This window comes from Leptonychotes weddellii, chromosome 5 (assembly GCF_054177405.1).
Source record: "Leptonychotes weddellii isolate Sample4059 chromosome 5, ASM5417740v2, whole genome shotgun sequence".
NCBI classification, from domain to species: Eukaryota; Metazoa; Chordata; class Mammalia; order Carnivora; family Phocidae; genus Leptonychotes; species Leptonychotes weddellii.
Window position 1 is genome coordinate 54,054,976 of NC_138373.1, and position 7,810 is coordinate 54,062,785.

Below are 7,810 nucleotides of genomic sequence, written 5' to 3' on the forward strand. Positions count from 1 at the left end.
CTCTGGTGACCAGGAGGACTTGTGTTCCTAGGTCTCACAGGATTATAACAATCAGATAGAGAGTCACAGATAGCTGACTAAAACACACCCCCAGTCTTTCTGTGAAAGGGGTCTATTTGCTTATCCTGGAGATTTGGCCTAAGGGGCAGACTTCTAATTTGGCGCACATCTAGAGGCCTAAAGAGGTTCACTCTGGGGATGGAAGCTGCTGAATTCCACCTTTGTGCCCTCCCTCTGTTTCACTCCAGGTCACCAGTATTGCCCAGAAAGGAGCTTGTACACTCATCTGGCACCCCAATTTTTGTGATTACTTCCCTGGGGACACCTCTAGATCACCTGACTCTGGTGGCCAGCAGGACTTATGCTTGAGGTCCCACAGTAATATATATATTTGCATACTTTAAAAGCTACTGCCTGAGCGTCTGGCTTATAATAAGCTTGAATGTAGGTGTTGACTGAAATCATCCCCTTTATGACACTGACAGGTCTTGGCACATACTCAACTACTTGCTGGAAGTCACTAAAAATAAAATTGGCTGTTTGGATGATCACAAAGTTTTAAGACACAACCAAGAACTAGGACAGGGTTGAATGATTAGGTTCATCTCTGATATGAGGCTACTCTTTCAAGACTGGGAGAGGTGGCTATTTTATCTATTGCATAGAAACCAACACATGGAGTTAAGGAAAATGAAGAGACAAAGGAATATGTTCCAAATGAAAGAACAAGATAAAACTTCAGAAAAAGTCCTTAGTGAAATAAAGATAATTTACCTCATAAAGAGTTCAAAATAATGGTCATAAAAATGCTCACCAAAATCAGAAGAGTGGATGAAGTGAGAATTTCAACAAAGGGATAGAAAATATAAATATCAAATAGAAATGACAGAGCTGAAGAATATAATAACTGCCCCAAAAAATATACTAGAGGGGTTCAGTATCAGACTAGAGGACACAGAAGAAAGGAACAGATAACTCAAAGACAGGGCAGTGGAACTCACCCAACTAGAGCAGCAAAAAGAAAAAAGAATGAAAAAAAGTAACTAGCTTAAGGAACTTATGGGACACCAAGCAGACCAACATTTGCATCACAGTGTTCCTGGGGGGGCGGGGCGTGCAAAAAGTTAATTTGAAGAAATAATGGCTGAAAACTTCCCTAAGTTGGGAAAGGAAATAGATATCCAGATCCAAGAAGCCAGAGAGTACAAATAAGATGAACCCAAAGAGACCCACACCAAGACACATTATAATTAAAGTGTTAAAATTTAAAGACAAGGAGAGAATCTTAAAAGCAGGAAAAGTAAAAGAGTGTATTAGAGAACCCCCATAAGATTATCAGTGGATATTTCAGCAGAAACTTTGCAGGCCAGAAGAGAGTGGCACAATATATTCAAAGTAGTGAAATAAAAAACAGCCTCCAACTAAGAATACTCTACCTGGCAAAGCTGTCTTTCATAACTGAAGAACAGATAAAGAGTTTTCCAGACAAGCAAAAGCTAATAGAGTTCATCACCACTAGACTGGCCTTACAACAAATATTAAAGAGATTTCTTTAAGCTGAAAAGGAAGGGCACTAATTAGTAACAGAAAAACATATGAAAATACAAACCTCACTGATAAAGGTAAATAGACAGTAAAAATCAGAATAATCTAATGTTGTAAAGGTGGTGGATTAATCATTTATAAAGGTTGTATGAAGGCTAAAAGACAAAAGTAGTAAAAATACCCATAATTCTGATAATTCAAGAGATACACAAGATTAAAAAATGTAACATCAAAAACATAAAACATGGGGGGGAACAATAAAAATGTACAGTTTTAGAATGTGTTCAAACTTAAGTTATTAGCCACTTAAAATAGACAATTATAAGTTGTTATATGTAAGCCTCGTGGTAACCACAAAGCAACAAGTAGATAGACAAAAGATAAAGGAATATAGACATACCTCTAAAGAAAGTCATCAAACCACAAAGGAAGAGAAAAGGAAAAGAACAGAGAAGAACTACAAAACAACCAGAAAACAATTTAACAAAATGGCAGTAAGTACATACCTATCAATAATTACTTTAAATGTAAATGAACTAAATTCTCTAATCAAAAGATGTAGAGTGATTGAATGAATAAAAAAAACAAGACCCATTATATGCCGCCTACAAGAGACTCACTTCAAATGTAAGGACACACATGGAAAGAAAGTGAAGGGATGGGAAAAAATATTCCATGCAAATGGAAACCTAAAGAAAGCTGGGGTGTCTATACTTACATCACACAAAAATAATTTTTTAAAACAAAGACTGTAATAGTCTTTGTTGGATGTGGATGACGTGAGGGGCATTACATAATAATAAAAGGGTCAACCCAACAAGAAGGTCTAACATTTATAAATATTTATGCACCCAACCTAGGAGCAGCTAATTATATAGAGCAAATGTTAACACACCAAAAGGGAGAAATAGACAGCTATACAATAGTAGTAGGGGACTTTAAGGCAAAGTACACCTCACTTACATCAATGCATGGGGCATTCAGACAGAAAATTAATAAAGAAACCTCAACCTTAAAGGACATGTTGGACAAGATGGACTTAACAGATATATACAAAAGATTCCATTCAAAAGCAACAAAATGCACATTCTTCTCAAGTGCACATGGGATATTCTACAGGACACATCATATGTTAGGCCACAACACAAGTCTAAATAAATTTAAGAAGATTGAAATCATATCAGGCATCTTTTCTGACCCTGGTATGAAACTAGAAGTGAAGAAAACTGGAAAATTCACAAATATGTGGCAATTAAACAATGTGCTGCTATACAACAAATGAGTCAAAAAGAAATCAAAAGAGAAATAAAAAAATACCTTGAGACATAGGAAAATGAAAATACAACATGCCACAAATTTGGAGATGCAGCAAAAGCAATTCTAAGAGGGAAAGTTCACAGTGATAAATCAAGAAACAAGAAGAATCTCAAACAACCTAACTTTTTACACCTCAAGGAACTAGAAAAAGAACAAATAAAGCCCAAAGTTAGTAGAAGGAAAAAAATAGCAAAGATCCAAATAGAAATATGAAATAGAGACTAAAGACAATAGAAAAGATCAATAATCTAAGAGCTGATTCCTTGTTATTTTTTTTAATAAAATAGCCTTTATTTGTTAGAGCAGTTTTAGATTCACAGTAACACTGAACAGAAAGCACAGAGAGTTCTGATATAACCCCTGCCCCTCCCCATACTCAGCATCCCCCACTATCAACATCCCCTACCAAACTGGCACATTTGTTACAGTCATGAACCTTCATGGACACATCATTATCACCCAAAGTCCATAATTTATATTATGGTTCAATCTTGGTGTTAACAGTACATTCTATGGGTTTTGACAGTGAATAATTACATTTGTCCGCTGTTTGAGGATCATACAGAGTAATTTCACTGCTCTAAAAATCCTTCATCCCTCCTTTTCCCCAGTCTGGCAACCACTGATATTTTTACTGTCTCCATGGTTTTGACTTTTTTAGAATGTCATATAGTGGAATCATACCATATGTAGCCTTTTCAGATTGGCTTCTTCTACTTAGTAACATGCCTAAGAGCTGGTTCTTTGAAAAGATAAACAAAATTGATGAACTTTTAGCTAGACTCACCAAGAAAAAAAGAGAAGAGTCAAATAAATAAAATCAGAAAAAAAAGAGGGGACATTACAACTTAAACCACAGAAACACAAAAGGATCATAAGAGACTACTATGAATAATTTAGGCTAACAAATTGGACAACCTAGTAGAAATGGAGAAACTCCTAGAAACATACAACTGACCAAGACTAAATCATGAAGAAATAGAAAATCTGAACAGACCAATTACTACCAAGGGGATTGAATCAGTAATCAACAACCTCCCAACAAAAAAAAGTCCAGGACCAGACAGCTTCACTGTGAATTCTAACATTCAAAGAAGCATTAATACCAATTCTTTTCAAACTCTTCCAAAAAACAGAAGAGGAGGGAACACCCCCAAACTCATTTTGTGAGGCCAGCATTAACCTCATACCAAAACCAGAGAAGGACACCACAAGAAAAGAAAATTATAGATCAATACCCTTGATGAACATAGATGCAAAAATCCTCAAAAAAATTAACAAACAGAATTCAACAATACATTAAAAGTATCATACACCATGATCAAGTGGGATTTATTCCAGGAAAGCAAAGATGGTTCAACATTTGCAAATCAATCAATATGATACATCATAGTAACAAAATGACTGATAAAAAAAAATCATACAATTGTCTTAATAGATGCAGAAACAGCGCTTGACAAAATTCACCCTGCATTTATGATAAAACTCTCAACAAACTGGGTATAGAGGGAACATACCTCCACATAATAAAAGCCATACATGGCAAACCCACAGCTAAAATCATACTCAATAGTGAAAAGTTGAAAGCTTTTCCTTTAAGATCAGGAACAAGACAAGAATGCCCACTCTTGCCACTTGTATTCAACAGAGTATCGGAAGTCCTAACCAGAGCAATTAGGCAACATAAAGAAATAAAATCATCCAAATTTGTAAGTGAGAAGTAAAACTATTACTATTTGCAGATGACATATTATACATAGAAAACCCTAAAGACTCCACCAAAAAAACCATTAAAAGCTAATAAACAAATACAGTTTGAAAATCTGTTGCATTTCTATATATTAATCTATATAATAATAAGAAAGAGAAATTAAGAAAACAATCGCATTTGCAATCACATCAAAAAGAAAAAAATGCCTAAGAATACATTTAACCAAGGAGGGGAGGGACCTGCACACTGAAAACTGTATGACATTAATGAAAAAAATCAAAGACACAAGTCAATAGAAAGATAGTTCATGTTCATGGATTGGAAGAATTAATATCATTAAAATGTCCATACTACCCAAAGCAATCTATAGATTCAATGCAATCCCTATCAAAATTCCAATGGCCTTTTTCACAGAACTAGAACAAACAGTCCTAAAATTTGTATGGAACTGCAAGACCCCAAATGGCCAAAGTAATCTTGAGAAAAAAAGAACAAAATTGGAGAACATCATGTTCTCTGAATTCAAATTCTATTACAAAGCTATAGTAATCAAAACAGTATGGTATTGCCATAAAAACAGACACATAAATCAATGGAACAGAATAGAGAACCCAGAAACAAACCCATACATACAGGGTCAATTAATTTACAACAAAGGAGCCAAGATTATACAATGGGAAAAAGACAGTCTCTTTAATAACTAGTGTTGGGAAAACTGGACAGCCATGTGAAAAAGGTTGAAACTGAATCACTATCAAATCACCATACACAAAAATTAACTCAAAATGGATTAAAGGATTGGACATAAGACCTGAAACCATTAAACTCATAGAAGAAAAATAGGTGGTAAGCTTCTAGACATTGCTCTTGGTGATAATTTTTTGGACCTGATACAAAAACAAAGGCAACTAAAGCAAAAATAAAGAAATGGGAGCACATCATACTAAAAAGCTTCTGCACAGCAAAGGAAACCATCAATAAAATAAAAAGAAAACTTGCTGAATGAGAGAAAATATTTGCAAATCATATATCTGATAAGGGGTCAATATCCAAAATATATAAGGAACTCATTCAACTCCATACCAAAAAAAATCTGATTAAAAAATGGGCAGAGATTCTGAATAGACATTTTTCCAAAGATTTACAGATGGCCAACAGACACATGAAAAGACACTTAGCATCACTCATCATCAGAAAAATGCAAATCAAAACCACAATAAGATATCCCCTCGCACTTGTTAGAATAGCTATTATCCAAAAGAAATGAAATAACAAGTGTTGGTGAGGATGAGGAGAAAGGGGAACCCTTGCGCACTGTTGGGGAGAATGTCAATTGGTGCAGCCACTATAGAAAACAGCATGAAGTTTCCTCAAAAAATTGAAAATAGAACTACCTTATGATCCAGCAATTCCACTTCTAAGAATTTAGACAAGGAAAATGGAAACACCAACTCAAAAAGATATCTGTACCCCCATATTCATTGCAGCACTATTTATAATAGCTAAAATATGGAAACAACCTAACTTTCCAGCAACAGATGAATGGATAAAGAAAATGTCTCACTCACACACACACACACACACACACACACACACACACACACACACACACACTGGAATATTACTCAGCCATAAATAAGAATGAAATCTTGCCATTTGCAACAACATGGATGGGCCTCACGGGCATTATGCTAAGTCAAATAAGTCAGAGAAAGACAAATATTATCTCACTTATATGTGGATTAAAAATAGAAACAACAGAAAACCAAGCTCAAAGATAGAACAAATTGGTGGTTGCCAGAGGTGGGAGCAAAGGGAGGGCCAAATGGGTAAAGATACAAATTTCCAGTTATAAAATAAGTAAGTTAAGCCATAGGGGTGTAAAGTACAGCATGGTAACTATGGTTAATAATACTGTATTGCAATTTGAAAATTGCTAAGAGCATAGATCTTAAAAGTTCTCATCACTGGAAAAAAATATTTTGTAACTATGTATGATGATGAATGTTTACGACACTTACTGTCATGATCATTTGCCATATATACAAATATCAAATCATTATGTTGTACATCTGAAAGTAATATAACATTATATGCCAATTATACCTCAGTAAAAAAGTCATATAGTCAAATCTGTTAGTCTTTTTATTTATGATTTTGAAATAAATTTTTTTTTTTTTTTAAGATTCTATTTATTTGACAGCGAGAGAGGGAACACAAGCAGCGGGAGAGGGAGAAGCAGGCCTCCCACGGAGCAGGGAGCCCGATGCGGGGCTCGATCCCAGGACCCTGGGATCATGACCCGAGCCGAAGGCAGATGCCCAACGACTGAGCCACCCAGGCGCCCCGAAATAAAATTTTTGTAATAGTCCAAGATTATAAAATTGTCATCTTAGTTTTCTTTCAGCACTTTCTCATTTTACTTTTTAAGCTTACACTGTAGTCCCAACTTGACCTGGAGTTCCTGACATAAACTCTAGGATAGCACATCTAACACGTCCACGTTGGTTTCTGACCCGCATCTCACAGCTGCCATGGTTAAATCAAGATTTTGTGTCCCCCTCCACCAATCTGCTTTTCCCTAGTCTTCCTGGCCTTTAGTAGATGACACTGCAATTTCCCCCGCTGCTCAAACCAAAAACCCATCCGTAACTGTGCAGTCCTCTCTTTCTCTCACTTCCAGCATCTAAGTCATCAGCAAGATCCATCAACTCTACCTTCAAACCACATCCCAAATCCATCTGTTGTCCTACCACCTAAGTCTAAGCCAGCAGCATCTTTTTTTTCCTGGACTGTTGTGACAATCTGGTCACTGAGGTCACTGTTTCCATTCCCTCCACGACCACACACATAACTGATTCTCTACGTAGCAGCCAAGGAGATTTTTAAAAACAGAACAGCAAGTTACATAACTTCCTTGTTTTTTTTTGTTTTTTGGTTTTTTTTATTATGTTATGTTACTCACCATACATTACATCATTAGTTTTTGATGCAGTGTTCCATGATTCATTGTTTGCATATAATACCCAGTGCTCCATTCAGTACGTGCCCTCTTTAATTCCCATCACCAGGCTAACCCATCCCCCAACCACCTCCCCTCTAGAACCCTCAGTTTGTTTCTCAGAGTCCATAGCAGATGTTTATAGCAGCAATGTCCACAATAGCCAAACTATGGAAAGAGCCAAGATGTCCATAGACAAATGAATGGATAAAGAAGATGTGGTATATATACAGAAG